Raw genomic sequence first — 20,323 nt, forward strand, 5'->3', positions numbered from 1 at the left:
CTACAGGCTGTCAAAATCAATGTCCGTATCTCCATAATGGAAAAGACTAAATATATATATATTTAAAGACATAACTGGAATTACAGTCTTTTGTATTGCTCTGAGTTACTATTACATAGATTGAAAACAAAGGAAGCATGTTTTGATCAAAGCTGAATTGTAATCTTTGCTGATATGGATTAGTTTTTTATCACACAGAATTTTCCCTACAATTGGAGTAAAAACACCAGAAAAATGGATCATGCTTGTGATAATTTTTTAAATTTTAATTCTTTAATACAGTTACGCATTTTACAACATTTTATTTTGTCCTTCCATTTTTCCTCAGGTGAGAAAATTGTTGGACAGTGGCAAAATCAAGAAAGACTCAAAGTAAGATATCACAGTGTATATTGTTACAGTACTTATTTATATGGAAACTATTCTTTTGGATCAGATTTTTTCATACATAAACCACAGACTTCCTTCTGTTTGGTAGTATTTCATATTTTCATACATTTATTCCCTTTAGTCAAGGAAGAGGTGGTCTGCAAGTGCTTAGGCAACACCAATGTTCATAAATCCATGGGACCTGATGGGGTGCATCCACGAGTACTGAGAATGTGTGTGGAGGTGGAGGTGACTGCTGGTGGAGGTAACTGCTGAACCTCTGTGAGGGAGGTGCCTGAAGACTGGAGGATAGCCAATGTAACTCCAGTCTTCAGAAAGAGCAAGAAGGAAGATCCAGGTAATTACAGGCCAGTCAGCCTCACCTCTGTCCCTGGAAAGGTGATGGAACAGCTTGTGCTGGATGCCATCTCCAGATGACTGGTAGAAAAGGAGGTTATCAGTAGTAATCAGCATGGGTTCACCAAGGGGAGGTCATGCTCGACCGATCTGGTGGCCTTCTATGATGTTGTCACTGACTGGGTGGATAAGGGGAGAGTGGTGGTTGTAGCCTACCTTGATTTCAGCAAGGCATTTTGTACTGTCTCCCAGGACATCCTCATAAAAAAAAATAAGGAAGTGTGGGATAGACGAGTGGACAGTTAGGTGGGTTAAGAACTGGCTGACTGGCAGAGCACAGTGGTTGGCACTGGTGGTGCAGAGTCCGGTTGGAGACCTGTAACTAGTGGTGTTCCCCAGGGGTTGGTGCTGGGTCAAGTCTTGTTCAACATCTTCATCAATGACCTTGATGAGGGGATAGTGGCCACCCTCAGCAAGTTTGCTGATGATAAGAAGTTGGGAGGGTAGGCTGACACACCTGAAGGCTGTGCTGCCATTCAGCAAGACCTGGACAGGCTGGCAAACTGGGCAGTAAGAAACTAGATGAGTTTTAACAAAAGCAAGTGTAGAGTCTTGCACCTAGGGAGGAATAATTACATGCATCAGTACAGGCTGGGGCTCTGCAGAGAGGGACCTGGGTGTCCTGGTGGGCAACAGGTTGGCCATGAGCCAGCAGGACAAGGAGAAACAGCCAGAAACTGGTGCGTAGGAAGTTCTGCATGAATGTGCTCAAGAACTTCTTTACAGTGAGGGTGATGGAGCACTGGAACAGGCTGCCCAGGGGGTTGTGGAGTCTCCTTCTCTGGAGAAATCAAGACCCACCTGGACACCTACATGTGTGACCCAGTGCAGGGAACCTGCCTTGGTGGGGGGGTTGGACTTGATGATCTCTGGAGTTCGCTTCCAACCCCTACGATTCTGTGATCCTGTGATATGCCGTGGAAAGTGTATCCCTGTTGAAATTCAGAAAGGTTCTTCTAGTTGAAAAGTAGGGCATAGTGTTAGGATTAGTAGATTTTCTAATAAAATCTTGTATGCAAGTCCTGAGGGGGAAGACTGAGATCATAGCTGAGATTTTTTTGTCTTGGAAAAAGGAAAGTCTTATTCCTAGAGTGTAACTCTAAAGGTGTGCTATAAATTATGCAGGAAATGTACGGAATGAGCTGGTTTATTAACAATATTGACAGTAAAATACATTTCTAGTGACTCTTTTGTGCAGTGCCTCATACTAGCCTTTGCACAGTGAATAAATAAACACTGTACAAATAAATAAGCAAAGTAAGACTGGAAAGCAACTCACTGATTCATGTAAGAAAGCATTCTATTAGTTATACACATTTGAAAAAAATCTTTTTATTTTTTTTTTTTAACCCATGTTTCATAACGTAATATGACTGTCAAACACATGACATGGCTTTTTTTTTTTTTTTTTTTTTTAATGAATAAATCAACGTATCTATTGAGTTGGTTGGGAAGTGGATCAGTCCTTAATGAGAAAACACTATAAAGCTAGTAAAGCATTACAGAAAAATTGTAATTATTTTATAACTCTACAGACAGCTTGACAATTTATTGTTTGTTCTATATAATATAGAATCTGTAGTCTATAATGTATATTTGACAATTTTCAGAACATTTGACGCTGTTAAACATATTATAAAACATCTAAATTTAGTGTGTAATCAATGTGAAGTGATACTCCCTGAGGAAAAAAAAAAATAAAAAAAAAAAAAAAAAGGAAAGGAAAGGAAAGGAAAGGAAAGGAAAGGAAAGGAAAGGAAAGGAAAGGAAAGGAAAGGAAAGGAAAGGAAAGGAAAGGAAAGGAAAGGAAAGGAAAGGAAAGGAAAGGAAAGGAAAGGAAAGGAAAGGAAAGGAAAGGAAAGGAAAGGAAAGGAAAGGAAAGGAAAGGAAAGGAAAGGAAAGGAAAGGAAAGGAAAGGAAAGGAAAGGAAAGGAAAGGAAAGGAAAGGAAAGGAAAGGAAAGGAAAGGAAAGGAAAGGAAAGGAAAGGAAAGGAAAGGAAAGGAAAGGAAAGGAAAGGAAAGGAAAGGAAAGGAAAGGAAAGGAAAGGAAAGGAAAGGAAAGGAAAGGAAAGGAAAGGAAAGGAAAGGAAAGGAAAGGAAAGGAAAGGAAAGGAAAGGAAAGGAAAGGAAAGGAAAGGAAAGGAAAGGAAAGGAAAGGAAAGGAAAGGAAAGGAAAGGAAAGGAAAGGAAAGGAAAGGAAAGGAAAGGAAAGGAAAGGAAAGGAAAGGAAAGGAAAGGAAAGGAAAGGAAAGGAAAGGAAGAGAATCACAATAAGAAAATTATTTTATGAGAAATATCTACATATTTAGTATCCTTCAATCAAAAAAAGAGATCATCTAAGGATGCCCAGACAAAGCTCCATAAAATGACATCTGGCTTGAAGAAAATCAGAAGGGAACAATAAATTATCTTTTTCTTCCAGTAAGAAAACTCACGTCCAAAAACTGAAAGTGACAACTGCATGGTACAAAATAAATACAGTTTATAGAAAAGCTGTGACACTCCTTGCAACAAGTTGGTATGGATACAGTGTTATTTATAATCTCAAGAGGAAGCCAGAAGAAACGTGAAGAGAAAAAAATCCATAAAGAAGTAAATATACTATATCTTGAGAATATACCTAAGGTGCAGTTGTGTTGATTTAGGCCCAGAAGTAGTAGTATCACTACCAATTATTCTTACTCTTTCCATACTTTTAATTATCAGATACTCAATATTCAATAGAATATTGTGATACAAAGATCTGTGGCCATTTTTGCCCTTATGATACACCATGAATGATATGCTATCGATTTGAAAGTAATATACAGAAATATAGCTAGTGAGTTAAAGAACTCACCAGTCATATCCTTTAAAGTATTTCTAGATTCTCCATTTTTATGTAACTTTATACTTTATGTCACTGTACTCATTTTGGCTATGATAGTTTCTAGTTTTGTACCAGCTCATATGACACTGTATTCTAGACTTGTCATAAAATTGCTGAGAAGTGCTTGCACAGAGTCAAAGTATTTGTTTCCAACTGAGCCTCTTCCAGTGATGGTGCACAATGGAAGAAGGCTGAGAAGGATCACAGCCAGAACAGGATTACCCTAACTGAATAAAGGGCTGTCCTGTACCACATGTTCAGCAATTACAACTGAGAAAAGTAGGTGTCATGGTTTTGTAATTTTGTAATTTTGCAATCAGTATTCCACATCATAACATCATGTAAAGCATGGATAATTTTACCGAATGTGCAGCTCACAGAAGGATACACATCCCAGAGAACATCACGGTCAGGGGTAAGTCATGGGACCAGGACACTACATAATCTCACTCCCAGGCTGGACTACCCTCTTTTGAATCCTGGCAGCCAAGGGGGAGCGTGTGGGAGCCTTCCAGCCATTTTGCCTAGAGTTACAGTAGGCCTCTTGGTTTCAGAACTCAATCTCTCTCTATTTTTCTTGATTTGTTAGCCTTAGTTTCAATTATACTGTATTATATTGTGTTATCCTGTATTTTGATATAGTATTTAGTAAATAATTGTGCCTCCTTAGATCGTTGCCGCTGTTTTTCTTTTCCCTTTTCCCTTTTTCCCTTTCCTTTTGGGCAGCGGCCCTGCAGGCCAGCTGTCCCCCTGTCACGGGCGCAGGTAGATTTTCGCTTAACCCGTGACACTAGAAATAGGGATAGAGTTACAGAATTGTGTTTTTTGTCTTCTCAAGTAACAGCTTTGCATAAAGAAGCCCTGTTTCCGTGGAAATGGCTAAACATCTATGTGCTGATGGGAGGTAGAGAGTGAATTCCTTGATTTTCCTTTGCTTGAATACACATACACACACACATATATATATAATTATTATTATTATTTGGGTGTTTTTTTGTTTGTTTTTTTTATTTATTTTCCTCAAACATTGAATTTTCTCTTAAAATACTACTAGTATACTCAATGTGGTGTGTGAGCACAAAAATAAGTGCTTAAACTGTTACAGATAAGAGAGAAAACTGTCTTCACCAGCCAACCAAACAAACAAACAAAACAACAACAACAACAACAACAACAAACTTTGGGAATAAAATAGAGCTTATGAACCTGGTAGAGAAAAAAATGATAGAGACAGATTAATAGGAATAAGCCACTTACATGAGATATCCCACTGTGATCTAAATTCAACTGATCATTTATTGTTTGAATGGGAAAGTCATTTTTTATTATCCTCTCTAATAATTATATTGCACTGATTGATTTGGTTTTATGGGATATTCTTTATTTTATTTTGTTTTGATTTGATTTGATTTGAATCCGCGGAAAGAAATTACTTTAAATGTGTCAATATGAAAACACTCAGTGAAATGAGAGTAGCTGATGTTATCACAACCAGTTTTCACAACCAAGCTAATCTCCTGTCTTGAATTCTATTCTTATTTTCCGTATTTGCATTTACTGGGTACAATTCTGTTTTTCCTATCTTGGATACACCACACTGTACTCTTGGACAAAATCTGTAAGAAGACAGTATTTATCTGCAGGAAGTGATACTTAATAATGTCAAACCTGGTTAATTCAGGGCTTTATTTTAAATTTTACCCTCCATTTCTCTTTCTCTCTTTCCTTACCTGTATTCTTATGCTTCAAGTCAGTAAGAAACAAGAGAGACAAATGTGAAAGATGGTGTCTAAAGCTAATTGACTAGCATATTTAAAGTGGATTGTTGTTGCTTGGAAACAACAGAAACCTCTTTACTAAACAGTCTGCAGGACAAAGTAGGACAACAAAGTTTTGCTGAAGGAAGAGTCCTAGTAGAAGATGGTCAGTGGCTTCACATTGAAGGAAAATGTAGTTGTAAATAATATTTTGTTTTCCAAGTATATTAAATAGCTATACTGAACTAACTTTGAACAAAATTTACGACAGTATAGTCAACTGAAATTAGGTGTCATGATGACTGTGGGCCAATTTTCTGCTTATTCCATAAGACCCTCTGCTCCTTCTAGCAATAGTTCTTTCTTCTCTGTCTGATTTTGAGAGCCTGCAATTTACTTATTATAGTAAAGTGCATATTATGTAGAAAGAGATTATGGAGATCAAAGGACACCAAGATTTCTAAAGTGCAGCAACCTTTGCTTGTATGACAGCCTTGTGAAATATATATATATATATTTATATACAATACATATATCTCTATATAAAATATATATCTATACAGTGAGGTAATATTCAAAGTCTGCATTTTGTAGTAGATAAAGTAATATGTCCTATGAAAGCACTGACAATTCCAATACAGATGATTTACTAAAATTAGCTAAACTTTATCTTCACTTCCATCCACGGGAAAACAGTGGGTTCTAAATGCCATCTCCAAGGAATTGAAGAAAATATTGTTAACAGTAGTAGTCAGCATGGGTTCATGAAGGAGAAGTCATGCTTGACAAATCTGATAGACTTCTATGATGTTATAACTGGGATAGGTGGGAGCAATGGATGTTGTATTTCTTGACTTCTGCAAGATATTTGACACTTTCTCCTGCTACCTCCTTGCAAAGAAGCTTAGTTAAGCACAAAATAAATGAGAGGACAGTGAAGTCTGTAGCGAACTGGCTAACTGGTAGAGCTCAGAGGATAGTGATAAAAGGATCATCATCTAGTTGTAGACCTTGTCTCGCTCCAATTTATAGGAAGAAGAGATTCTTTAAATATATGTGTACCCAATGGCAAGATTAAGACACAAAGGGCCAAATGTTAGCCCTACCACTTTATCACAAATCCCAGTTGCTTAGGGAGATGAGAAAGGGAAGATGGGCAATAGAAAAGGGATAAGAAATAAAAAGCAAGGAGTCTTAGTAGAAAGAAGAAGAGAGATAATCACCACCGTGGGTCCAGTGTGGTTCATAGTTCATCCATTGACCTCAGGAACACATCTGGTCACTGTGGGGATGGGAGAAAGTCAGAAAGCTTAGCAGCAAGCAGGCTTGGGTTGGTTCTTCCAAAGAGGTTTTACCCTCAGGGAAGTCTCTGTCAAAGGTTACTTTGGGAGATCTTCTACGAAGTCCTTAGTTTTATGTGGTCCTTTTATCCCCCATTCCACTAAGGTGTTTTTTTTTCTTATTCTTTTCTCTCTGTTAGTATGACATATCTGGCCCAACAGATAAGCCATCAGGGACTGGTGCCTTCTCTGCCATGCACAAGCATTATCACCTTTTGCAGTGGTCAGCTTCTTCAAGCCACACCCCCAGAAAAGGCTGCTTGTCCTGCTTCTTCTTATCTTTGCAATTATAAATAAAGGTACTGTGGCATGGTGACACCACTCACTCCCCTGCGTAATTTGCAGTTGTGAGTCTTTATCACCAGAAAGGCCTCAAAAAGCAAGTTTTTTAACAAATGAGAAAAACAGTTTTGTCTTTCACAGATGTGTAACTAGTGGTGTTCCCCATTCAGTACAAGGTCTGGTCTTTTCATTATTACCATTAATAATGTGGATGGAGAAACAGAGTTATTCCTCAGCAAGTTTGCAGATGATACAAAACTGGGAGAAATGGCAGACACATCAGAAGTCTGTGCTTCCATTAAACAAGAACAAGAAAGGCTGGAGAGCTGGATGGGGAGGAACCTGAAGAGCTTCAACAGGAACAAGTGAAGAGTCATGTACGTGGGGATAAATAACAGTATGCATTAGTACAGCTTAGGGAATGACCTCATGGGTAAAAGCTAGGAGAGGAACTTTGGGATCCTGGTGTATAACAGGTTGGCCATGAGCCTGCATCAAGCCCTTGTGGCCAAGAGGTCCAATGATATCCTGGGGTTCATCAAGAAGAGTAAAGCCAGCAGGTCAAGGGAGGTGATCCTCTTTGTGTGAGGCCACATCAGAAATGTTTTGTCCAATTGAAAACTACTATGCTCCTCACTGCAAGAAAAGACAGGATTGCCCTATTGAGAGTCCAGCAGATTGCCACAAAAATAATGTCCTAGAGTATTTCTCATATGAGGAAAGGATTATTTACACTGGAGAACAAAAGGCTGGGAGATGATCTCACCATAGCCTGTACATATCTAAAGTGTGGGAGTCAAGTGGAAGAGGAGAGATTCCTTTCAGTGACAGAATAGGAACAATGAATAAAACTGCAATAAAAGAATTTCCATAGAACACATGAAAGAAATACTTAATTGTGAGTGTGAAAGAGCACTGGAAGAGGCTGCTCAGAGAGACTGTGGAGTCTCCTCCACTCAATATATTCCAGACTCCTCTAGATGTTTCCTGTGAGATATGTGTTAAGAAAAATGCTTAAGCAAAGGGGTTGGCCTTGATGATCTTCCTTCTTGTACCTCTGGATATCAGTAGAGGAATTGGGTACAACATCTTATCATAGAATGGCTTAGGTTGCAGAGGACCTTAAAGACTATCTAGTTCCAACTCCCCTGCTGTGGGCAGGGTTGTCAAACACTAGATCAAGCTGCCCAGGATCTCATCCAATCTAGCCTTTAATGTCTTAAGTGGTGGGGTATGCACAACCTCTCTTGGCAACCTGTTTCAGAATCTGACCACTTTCTGAGTAAAAAATTTCCTCCTAACATAATCTCCTCTTTTAGTTTAAATCCATTCCCCCTTCTGCTTTAATTATCACATTGCACAAAAAGTTGTCCCTTCTCCTGTTTCTAAGCTCCCTTCCAGTAATGAAAGGCTGCAGCAAGGTCTTTCTGGTGCCCCTTCCTCTCCACACTAAACAAGCCAAATTCTCACAACTTGTCTTCATAGAACAGGTGCTTCAGCTATTTGATCATCTTCATGGCCCTCATCTTGATGCATTCCAACAGCTCGGCATCATTTCTGAACCAAGTTCCCCAGACTTGCACACTATACTGCAGGTGGGACCTTACAAAAGCAGAGTAGAAGAGGACAATCAATTCCCTTTCATTGCTGAAAACCTGTCTTCTCACGCAGCCCAGGATACCATTGGCCTTTCAGAATGCAAGTGCACACTATTTATCCATATCTGCCTTTTCATCCATCTGGACCCAGAAGTTCTTCTCCACAGGACTGCTCTCAATGAGTTCCTCTCCTTGTCTGTACTCATGTCTGGGACTGCCTTGATCCAAGTGCAACAGCCTTTACTTGGCCTTATAGAACATCATTAGACTCTCCATGTACTGAGTTTTTGAGCCTTTCTGGGTCCCTCTGGATGGTGTCCCTCCTTTCTATTGTGTCAATTGCACCACTCAGGATGGTGTCACCAGCAAACTTACTGAGGGTACACTTGAACAAATTCCCTACGTCATTGATAAAGATGCTGAAGAGCACCTCTCCCAAAGCAGATCCCTGAGGGACACCACTAACGACCGACCTACACCTGAACACAGAACTATTGCTGTCAATCCTCTGGCTATGGCTATCTAACCAATTCTCTATAGGCCTAATAGTTCAGTCTTCAAATCCATCATACTCCAATTTAGCGATAGCAGTGTGGTGAGGGACAATATTAAAAGCCTTGTCCAGGTGAACATCATCAGTTTCTTTTTCTTTAACCTCCAGTAATGTACCTTTGTTTTAGAAAGTCACTTCAATGAGTTCTATACTCACTTATCTTTTTTTTTTTTTTTTTTAAGTTAAGGCTGGCTAGAAGATAAAACTCTGGAACAATAACTTGTCATAATATGTTTCAGAAAATAGAATCAAACTTGATAAATGTTATTATTTACTTCCTAATTTTCACATGTAGATGAAATGGCTAATATTGACTGGAGAAAATACTAATCTCCATAGCTTACAGCACTAAGACTACAAAAACAAGGCAGTTTTTAAAACAATGCTATTCTTTGCTTTATTGTTATTACTACTATTATTTATGAATTGTTGTAAATGTTGTACGTGGAGTAGTAAAAATTCACTTGTTTTTATGTTGCTTTCATTATTTGTTTGTTTATTTATTTATTGCTTTAGAAAGATAGCACATTTGAGGGTGAATTAAAATTTTGTGGAGTGATAAGTGATGCACACCTTAGAGAATCTTTTATTCTAATTCTGGAAGAGTAGAGCCAATGAGCTATTTTCAAATATGTGGAAGCTCAAAGAAATTAAATGAAGATAGATCCAAACAAGCCCCTAAAATTATAGTATTATTATCCAAAGAAAGATGGAAAAGTTGAAAAGTAAAAAGTTTTGTAGAACTGTGTTTACTTTCTATGAGTGTTTTAATGTTATCCTAACCAGGAAATATTTCCACATGAGTTGCATTCACACAAAAGGAGTCCAGACATTTCGTAAAAAATATGTTGGAATAAAGAACTTTAATATTTTTTTCCATTGTTTTCCCTAATTTAAACTAATTTAGCATCCTAGAATGATCTGATAAAACATTTCTTCACTGTCTTCTGAAAGAAAAAAAAAAAAATAAAGGATTCTTATGATTATTATATAAAAGTAATGCAGTAATGCAGTAATATTTTATAGACATTTTATTCCTTCTATATTCATCTAAATGTCTAACGGAAATCTAGTACTGAAAAATAATCTGTAAACAATATCACTAGCCTACAGAAGGGATGATAGCTGGACTTTGACTTGATATTTACTGAGAGATTGTTTTATCAGATAAAAATGAGGTAGGAAAGGACTTCAGACTTTTTTATTAAAAAGTCATGTTTTGTGCCTTTTTCAAGTAAAATGATTGGAACCAACCACAAAGTCTTCATATAAATAAATACACAAGAATGAAAACAAATATCAAGAGATGCCATTTTCCATATTATTTGTTAGTTCATTATAGCATACTGCTTGACCTTGTATGTAATTACCACAGAATTATAGAATCATAGAAACAGAGAATGGCCTGGGTTGAAAAGGACCACAATGACTATCTGGATTCAACACCCCCTGCTAATTGCGGGGTCATCAATCACCAGACCAGACTGCACAGAGCCACATCAAGATTTGTACTGAATGCTTCCAGGGATTGGGAATCTGATGCCTCCTTGAGCAACCTGTGCCAGTGTGTCACCAACCCCTGAGTGAAAAACTTCCTCCCAAAATCTAACCTAAATCTCCCATCTCAGTTTAAAACCATCTCCCCATTGTCCTTTCACTATCCACCTCATAAGCAGCCATTGTCCCTTCTGTTTATACACTTCTTTCAAGTGTTGGAAGGCCACAGTGAGGTCTCCCTGGAGCCTTCTCTTCTCCATGCTAAACAAGCCCAGTTCTCTCTACTTTTCTTCAGAAGAGAGGTTCTCCAGCCCTCTGATAATCTTAATGGCCCACCTCTGGACTCATTCCATTAACTTTGCATCTTTACTGTGATGCGGGCCCCAGGCCTGGATATAGTACTCCAGATGGGGCCTTACAAGAGTTGAGTAGAAGGGGACAATCACCTCCCTCTTCCTGATGGCCACCCATTTTTTAATGCAGACCCAGAACACAGTTGGTTTTCTGGGCTGCAAGTGAACACTGATGGCTCATGTCCATATTCTTGTCTACCAAGACCCCAAAGTTCTTCTCCACAGGGCTGCTCTCAAGGGGTTTGTTGCCCAGCCTGGGCTAGCCCCAGCCCAACTGCAACACTTTACATTTGGCCTTGTTGAACCTCCTTAGGTGCACATGTGCCCACTTCTCCAGCTTGCTGAGGTCCCTCTGGATGGCTTCCTTTCCCTTCAGTGTAGCAGCTGCACCTCTCAGCTTGGTGTCATCTGCAAACTTGCTGAGGATGCATTCAGTGGCATCATCTATATCACTGATGAAGCTGTTGAAGAGCACTGGTCCCAAAATTATCCCGAGGGACTCCACTTGTGACCAGCCTCCACCCTGATACAGAACCATTAACCACAGCCTTTAAATTCTTAAATTCTCTTTATGTCAAATTTTACATGGAGGCATGAACAAGTGGTTTCTTTAGTCATTCAAGTGTTAATTATTCAGTTTTGAATATATGATCGTACATGTAAGGTAGAAATTTTGTTCGTCATACTCATTTATGTTCAGTGGGAAATTTCCCACACAAGGAGACACAGAGCTGAGTTCTCAGTAGGATAAGGATTGTACTAATTTGCATTTGTGTATGTGTAGTTTTCATTTCAGTGAATATTTAAATTCTGCCATTTTTTGGCAGGTATAAATTCTTCAATTTTTTGATTGAGTATGAGTATTAAATATCTTACTGAAGATATTTTAAAGGACATCAGCTGGGTATTTCATTTAAGCACTAAATTAGTGTTGATTATGTAGTTGCAAGACAGAATCCACAGATTCCAGTAGCTCTAAATTAAACTGACATGTAACTTTTGTGTTTATAATACAGAAAATTACTTGAAGCTGTGATTCTGAACTTGTTGGGGACTGATTGCATACAAGCTTTATTAAACCTGTCATTAATAAGCTATTTTCTTTTTTGGGTGGATTAAATTTCTGGGTACTAAAAACAAATTATGGTCTAGACACCAGCAATTAATGTTGCAAGTCCTGCTCTCTTGCTGTGGGCACTGTGCGTTTTAATAATATGTTTAAACTTTTAGCTTATTGTTTCTCTTGGTTGGATGCTGCTATTGAACTATGTTTTTATCCTTCCGTAATCACAGTCTTTAGTTCAGATGACTTCTTCAAAGCAATCAAACTGATAATTATTAGTTTGTTTAATGATATATTTTAATGCTGATTTTACTATTAATTCATTTAGAGATCCATTCTTGTTCTTGTAACCATTTTGTTCCAGTTCTGTATAAACTAGCATGTATACTGAAGCAAGTAATCTGTGATTCAAGATTTGTAACTGTTAAAAAGTGTCTGAGGTAGAAGGATTATCATCCAGATAATATTATCATCCAGAGAATGTGAAACCTAATAACAAGAGAAGACCATTCAAGGTCTTGTCTTTGTTCTGGCCAAAAAAAAAAAAAAAAGTATTTCTGGTAGGGATCAGGTAAAATATTTTCAAAAGAGGGAAGTACTTATAGCATTAGAAGTCTAGCAAAGACTCCAGCTGGAGTGCTACAGAGTTCTAATTGTAAGAAAAAATGTGTGCAGCATTTCTACTGGGCTTCAAACAATTTCTACTGAAAAGGTTTCAAAACTAACTTCAATCATTTAGCAAAGAGGTACCCCACTTCTTCTCATGAACGCCTACTCACTCTCAAGGTGATGTCATGCACTTAATTCAAATTCCAATTTTCTTTTATTTTTTTAATAACTATTACAACACAGACATGTGGACATATATATATACACACTATATTAGCTATATATATATATATATTCAGGTGTTAACACTATTAAGAAAGTGAAAATCTTTATATTAGAATAAAAGAAAATGTCTTAATGTCTTGTCAACCTTAGAAAAATAATAATAAATATCGGAAGTATAAAGTCCTGGAACAGTTATTCAAACAGCAACCATTTCACAGAAGATTTCAATAAATATTTGTGTTCCAGGCTCTCTGGAGGAGGATTTGGTTAGGTCGTGTTTAACTTCAGAAGTTGGACTCATTTTCCCAGCAGGGAAAAGATATAACAATTCATTTTCTCAGGTTTTGCTTTGTCAGCAAAATAATTAAAAAGAATTTTCATGCCCTATTCTATATTAATCTCACACTCCTTGATCTCACTTATTGTGACAGGGGGTCAGAATAAATGATGGTCTCTGCATCTTTCATGTTGCACATCTTGACTTCAAGGTTTGTGAGTATTAGCCATGTAGTTAATAAAAAAAATTAGTGATCATAGAAGCATCAATTTCATGGTGTCAGTATGGTTGTTTTCCTGGTGGCAGGCAGGACTGCCTCCTATTTGGAGTTACAGCTGACAAGAATGGCTGAAACTGAGTTATGAACCACAGGGAAAAGGATGGACCTACTGACTAGTTTTAATATTCTTATATTAGTTGTTTTTCTTGTCTGTGTGTCCTTTTCTCTTTGCTACTTCACTTACAGATGAGGCACGATTTCAAAACTTATACTTCCTTATCACTAAAAATGTATGTAGCTTCCTCTAACAGTAGTAATGCTAATATTTTGCTTCTACAGCATATTTAATTTTTTAATTTTATTTTTCTTATTCATTCTAAAATTTAGGTTATATGTTGTTCACTGTAGGGAAATGACTAGGCATTCAGTTCATTACATAGGAAGCAAGTTAATTTGTTTCAGGCAATTAACAAGAGAATATCACTATCAAGTCATACCTCTGGCTCTGATTATGAATGTACTTTTCAGCTAAAGGCTTTGTGCTTGCAGGAAAGTATTCACTAAAGTATCCATGAAAAATGATCGACCAGTACACAGTTATGATTAGAATAAAGAGGAACACCTGACTGCAACTACAAATACAATTCCTATATACTGGTGATATTAGTACTAGGATTAAAACAAATGTCCAGTCCTAATACTGCCACTGTATACACAAAATTTAGATGAATATCCAATCCACATTAGTTTTGCACTGTTATTTATATGTTCCTGTTATATGAAATACTTCCTGTCCTCTAACCTTCTATAATTACTGATGCTATTTTGCCAGAATGACTGCCTAGAAGTTAAAAAAAAAAAAACAAACAACTACTGTACTTCTTTAAATATTCATTAAAAGACTGATTAAAGTATGTCTGATCTTAATGCTTATATAATTTATAATTATACACATAGCTGATAAACTCAGTGGATTAAGGTATTTTATTTTATTTTATGTTTTAACCTGAAGGGAGAACATTTGAATCAAGCTTGGATAATAAGCAAATTTTCTGTAAAATATATTTCATTTAAAAGTGTTCAGTACTTGCAAGGTGTTTTGTTGGTGTTTTTGTTGTTTTTGTCTTTGTTATTTTTCTGATAGCTTCCATTATTTTAAAATCAATTCATAATTGGATTTTTTTATAACATTTTAAAAATATAACAAACTTTACTAATTCTTATAACATGTAACTTTGGGGAAATAGCTTGAGAAAATATGATCTTAATTTTAAGAATTTCCTTATGATAAATTACTCACCTTTGTAATAAGTATTCGACCTTGCATGAGCACATCATTTTCAAAAAGATTATATAAGATGCTCATAGAAATGGTCCTTGAACTTAGTTATCAGAGTTGAAGATTAGGTGTCTGCCAGTGTCAACACAAATGACATGGAAGTCTTGAATGTCAGTGTTTCTGGTTATAAAATTCATCTGCTTTTTAAAGAGGTAATCAGTAATCTTCAAATAAATGTACAATTATTTCACTATGAAATTTGAAAAGAGTGGATGATCACAATGTCAGAGATGTTTCACTGGCAGAACAGTCTGCCAGAAAGTCCATGTGGCACAGTGCAGAGGGTGGTCTTGTTTGTTCCTAAAGGATGTCTAGCATCTTCATGCAGTGTTGTCCCTGAGCTACTAAGCTCTGAAAAGTATCGTGGATTGTTAGCTTATAGCCTGCTTTGCTGGAACAGGCATAATGCTTGCAGATGAGAGTAAGCTTCTGTGCTCTCATGCTTCCTAGTACTGCTATGCTCATGTTAGGATGGGTGAAGTGGATGCAGGTGTCTTGATTGCTACAGTGTAAGCTGTTACGTTCTCATAGGAGAAAAGACTCCTTGTGCTAGCACTTAATAGTTTCCATACCAAAGCAGCAGTGGTATCTCAACACTGCATTTAAGTGATCATTTCTTTCAGTTCAGATACCAAATAAATGCACACTGAATTTGAAAGAGACATAAATGATGTATAATTAATTTTCAAGCTATAATTTTTTTCCAGCATCTAACCAGATGTATGCATACTATTTTGTTTGTACATTTAGCTGTAAATTAAAATATGAAGGTTGTTTCCATATTCATGTATTTGTAGGTGATTCTTCCTTCCTAAAAATAGATTTAAAAGAATTATAATTTCACTAAAAAGTCAAAATATTTTTTTTTCAGAATTATTATTTTTTAATACTTGTTTATATTAAATGTATTTCTTCATAGAATACAGTGTTGTCTTATAGCTGAGATGATGAGTGGAATTTTAGCTTCTATATAAAATGATTCTTTGGGTACTTAGCTGCAGATATTCTCAGTTTTAATATATATACATATTTGACTACCAAATACAAGAACATATTATTTGTTCCTGTTTCATTTTTCCCATGACATTTTAATGAAATATAATGAATACATATCTTTTAAAGATTAAATGTAATAATAATAATGATAATAATAATAACAATAATCTTAATGTATTTTTCCTAAACTAACAGTTCCCAGAAATTCTATTTCAAGGAATATTTAAATGTTATACTTACTCAAACAGCACACTGGGAAATATCTGAACCTCTTATTTCTAAAAACAGAAAGCAAAGACATGAGAAGAGACTCTTGGTGTCTAGAAAGCAAACTGTTTTCCCCAAACCACGTTTGTTTCCCAAATAATTGCAGCAGATCTTGGTATTTGGAACAGTATACAGAAAGAAACTCATAATTTTTCTTTTGAAATTGGGAGTGACATTTTAAAAATGACTTTAAGTTAAGCTTCTTGTGTGAGGTCTAGATTGAAGTGAGCTGAGTAAGGAGAAGGGAAAAAGAAAAATACTGATGTATAAGACCGCCACAATAATTCTCTGCACAGCTGATGGAAACAGTCAGCTAGATTTTCAGTGCTGTTATTATTTATCTGCAGGCCACTCTGGTACCTGCTCCTCTAATTATCTCTGTGGGGCTCTGAGAACAATTACAAGCTTGCAGCCTACATCCAGTGTCTATCAAATATGTATGTGTGAGATTTTTACTTTTTCTTTGTACTGTAAGTATTTACAGATGCTTTGTTTCATTTTTTTGCTGCTCCCTATTCTTACCTGAAAGTCTGTTTTAAAATCAAAGCTAAGGAAAATATTTGTTTCAATTCTGACAATCAGGTTTTATCTTAGGTATGAACTTTAGCGTCACTCACTAGCTGGCCTTTAAAGGGCAAGATAAATACCCATAAGTGAAAAAAAAAGATGCATTTGTATTCTTTTTAAACAAACAAAGGTCATGTCTCATTCTTGCAGTCTTTCAGCTGTTTTACCTTTGGTTCTATCAAAAACTCAGAAGTTAGGTCCCATTACATACTTTTTTATTAGATCACAGAATCACAGAATTACCCGGGTTGGAAGGGACCTCAAGGATCATGTAGTTCCAACCCCCCTGCCTAGCAGGGCCACCAAACATACACATTTACTAGATCAGGTTGCCCAGGGCCCCGTCCAACCTGGTCTTGAACACCTCCAAGGACGGGGCATCCACAACCTCCCTGGGCAGCCTGTTCCAGGACCTAACCACCCTTCTAGTAAAGAACTTTCCCCTAACATCCAACCTAAATCTTCCCTCCTTCAACTTAAAACCATTTCCCCTAGTCCTGCTATTATCAGTCCTTTCGAAGAGTTTACTCCCCTCCTGGGAGTAAGTTCCCTTCAGGTACTGAGAGGCTGCAATGAGGTCAATTCAGTGTCTGCTTCTTTTCTGTTAACCTTTAAAAATGAAAAGAAGAAGTGTGACACAAAATTTAAATTCCTAGTTTCTAATCCCATGCATTTTAAACTCTGCAATAGATTACAATGGTTAAGATACATTTTCATCTGAAGTGTTATCAAACTTTGATCCTGCATTTGTATCTATAAATATATTACATTGTCCACAAGTTATACCACTGAGGTTGTGTTTTTTGTTGTTTTTTAAATTTTTTTATTTGTTTTGTTTTTTTTGTTTTTTTTGTTTTTTTTTGGGGGGGGGGGGGGGGGGGGGGAGGAGAAGGTGGGGTGAGGTGTTTTGTTTGTTTGTTTGTTTTCATTTTTTGTTTTTGTTTTCAGAGGGGAATGTTTTAAAAAAAGAGAGAGAATACAATATATTTCTCTAAGTAACTATCACTCTTGATATTAATACTGAATTTGTAGAAAACATTTCCAAAGTTTTTTCAGCCCCAAGCTGCCCCTTTAATGAGGGTCGAGAAAAGCTCAGAAATTACCTCCAGAGTGTTTGCTTAGTCTCCTGAATTTACTATTTATAGACTTATTAAAATACAGTAATATGAAGAGGTTCTATGGTTCCTACTATTAAATATTTAATTTGAGGATAAATTCTACAGGTGTATGAATGGAAGAAAAGGATATTATATATCCTGATGCTGATAACACTGTTAAGAGTCTTCTTGCTTTGCAATGCTTAGTTTGTTTACAATAGAAAAAAAAAAAAAAAGCTAAAGTAAAATGTTCATCAGAAGTACACAGGAACACTTTCAATAACACCTTGAAGTTTAAACATCACATTATTTTTTCAGTTAATGTTGTTACATCATGCAGATTAAACTGTAATAAATAAATAAAAATAATATAATTTTAAAATTATGTCATTGAATGTTACGCATAATTGTAAAAGTAATATTTCCTTTTTTATTAGTGTATTCAGATCTCATATAGATAATATTCCTGACAGTGTTGGTAGTTTTCATCAGTCATATTCAATGACTCTGAATTGCTTTGGCAAGTTGGCAGACAACTGGAGAGACTGAAGCAGAGATCTGCTGGCAGAAGTCTGGGAATATTTCTATCCTATGCTTCTCTTTATAGACATCTGTTAAAAATCATCTTCAGAACTTCCTTCTTCTTCAGCTATACTGTTACAGGTTTTAAGGCATTCCCTGAATGATTATCTCAGAAACTTGGCACCATAGGCACCTTTGTGTTAATTGTACTACTCTACGGGATAGGAGTTAGCAGTACAAGAACACCATTAAGTAAACAGTGTTAAATGAGTCTGAACTAAGACCAGGAGACAAAATTGCACTCAAGGCCAAAAAGTAATGTATATCAATGAATAACAAAACTCATTTTCAGTACTGCACATTTTCTGTTCAGAATTCTATACTGCTGGTGTTTCAGCATCTTCAAAATGACCAACTTGGCATTTACTTATTATAAAGAATGGCAAAGAAGACAGAGCAGTGCTCCTCTCGTGCAGTAATTGTTTATGCAGAGGGACATAGACACTTACATACAGTACAGCAAGTTTGCAGTTATTATTTTTGTTTTTTCAGGTTTTTTGTTGTTGTTTGTTTTGTTTTGTTTTATTTTGTTTTTTTCCAGGAACCCGAAACCATCTAATAATCTTCTACAAATTGCTTCATCTCCCTGAGAGCTGCCTTCACTATCACTTCAATTTTTTAAAAAAATTAGTGATCTGGGACCTATTTCAAACCTTTGCTATACTTTTTTAACATGTGATGTGGTTTTGCTTGCCACTGAAACATTAAACTAGCACTCATTCTGTTGTTCAGACAAACAGAATAATTGTCCCATTTTACCCTCCACAAAGTATAACTTAATCTGAAGCAAGAATTCTTGAGTTCTATTTATTTGTGGATGGAAGAGTTGTGCATAAAATGCTAATAGCCATGAAATTACCATGGAGAAATTTGTATGATGCAGCATTAATGAATAATGATGCAAATTCACTTACCACACTTAATTAGTCATAACTTTTCATTGATGACCAAGTAACTACCCAACCATGTCTGTTTAACACCACCATTTTTTTTAGACTTGATTTTTATTTTATTTATTTTTTTTTTCAGGAGTATATAGTTAAACTTTTGTTTTTGTAGACTTGAAAAAATAACAGTTTCTTACACATTTAAGTTTTCAGTGCATGAATTAACTTCTTACTACACAGAAACTAAGCCTAAAAAATGTAAGTGATGCTGGAAAGAAAATCTTCATTTTTCCAAAATATTTATAAATAATTACTGTAAATATAAAAGCAAATTAACCAATTTTGCTTAGAAAAGAAGGATGAGTTCATAGAGACTAGATTAGCTTTTTCATAAAATCACTAGGAATATGTGATCAGGAAACTGGCATCTTTTAGATTTCAGCTTTCTGTATGTGTAATGAAAATCTGTCATTTAAGAAGGCTTTGTCAGATAAAAACTGTCAAAACTCAGATATATCAATAAAAAAAATTATAAACAGTAAGATTTAAAAAAATTTTTTTTTTTACAAGTAAGCTAACAGATTATTATTTCATCTCTCTGACTCTGTTTTTTCAAATACCAAGTATACCTCAATTAACATTAGAGTACATTGAAGGGTACCCTGCCCTCCTTTCTTTTCTCTGCAAAAAATACTCTCAGAAAGATATTTCCAAATTAGTCTCCTCTACCTCTGAGGCCATCTTAAGAGAGTGCATGAGGGTTTAATTTCGGAACTACTGCACAGCCTCCAGCACAGGGTATAAAAGATGCTCTGATTGCAGTTCAAATACAGATCTCATGCTTGTTGAAGACCACCTTCTAGTTTGTGTTCTAGAGGGTAAATAAAGGAATTACTAATGAAATTGCAAACTAGTCTTGCAAATAATGCCAAGGTCTGTATGTAATAATGAGAATAGCAGCTGCAGACACTGCAAATGAAACAAATAGAAATAAAAGTACTTTTGTTTTCTTATTCCTTCTTACATAGAATAGAGTATCAGTTCAAAATATGTTCTTCTGTGCTTAATCACTCACCTATACCTGGTTACAAAAACAAGCGTGACCTATACACATATATGTATTTTGCATCTTGTGTTGTTTGTTCAATATACTTACTTA

At 36.1% G+C, this 20,323-nt stretch overlaps 2 protein-coding genes across 48 annotated transcripts in view; one reads left to right on the forward strand and one right to left on the reverse strand.

The window, feature by feature from the left end:
• Window positions 1-20,323, forward strand: part of PTPRD (protein tyrosine phosphatase receptor type D) — a 1,031,962-nt gene that overhangs the window by 616,352 nt on the left and 395,287 nt on the right. For all 47 annotated transcript variants that reach the window (XM_085529953.1, XM_085529959.1, XM_085529949.1 and 44 more), the window contains one exon: window positions 329-372. The gene's annotated coding sequence lies outside the window, so the exon portion shown is untranslated. The remainder of the gene's footprint in view (window positions 1-328; window positions 373-20,323) is intronic.
• Window positions 1-20,323, reverse strand: part of LOC107306110 (uncharacterized) — a 92,037-nt gene that overhangs the window by 9,962 nt on the left and 61,752 nt on the right. The gene's annotated exons all lie outside the window — the stretch shown is intronic.

Source organism: Coturnix japonica, chromosome Z (assembly GCF_054131305.1).
Source record: "Coturnix japonica strain WE chromosome Z, WE-NBRP24, whole genome shotgun sequence".
Taxonomy (NCBI): Eukaryota; Metazoa; Chordata; class Aves; order Galliformes; family Phasianidae; genus Coturnix; species Coturnix japonica.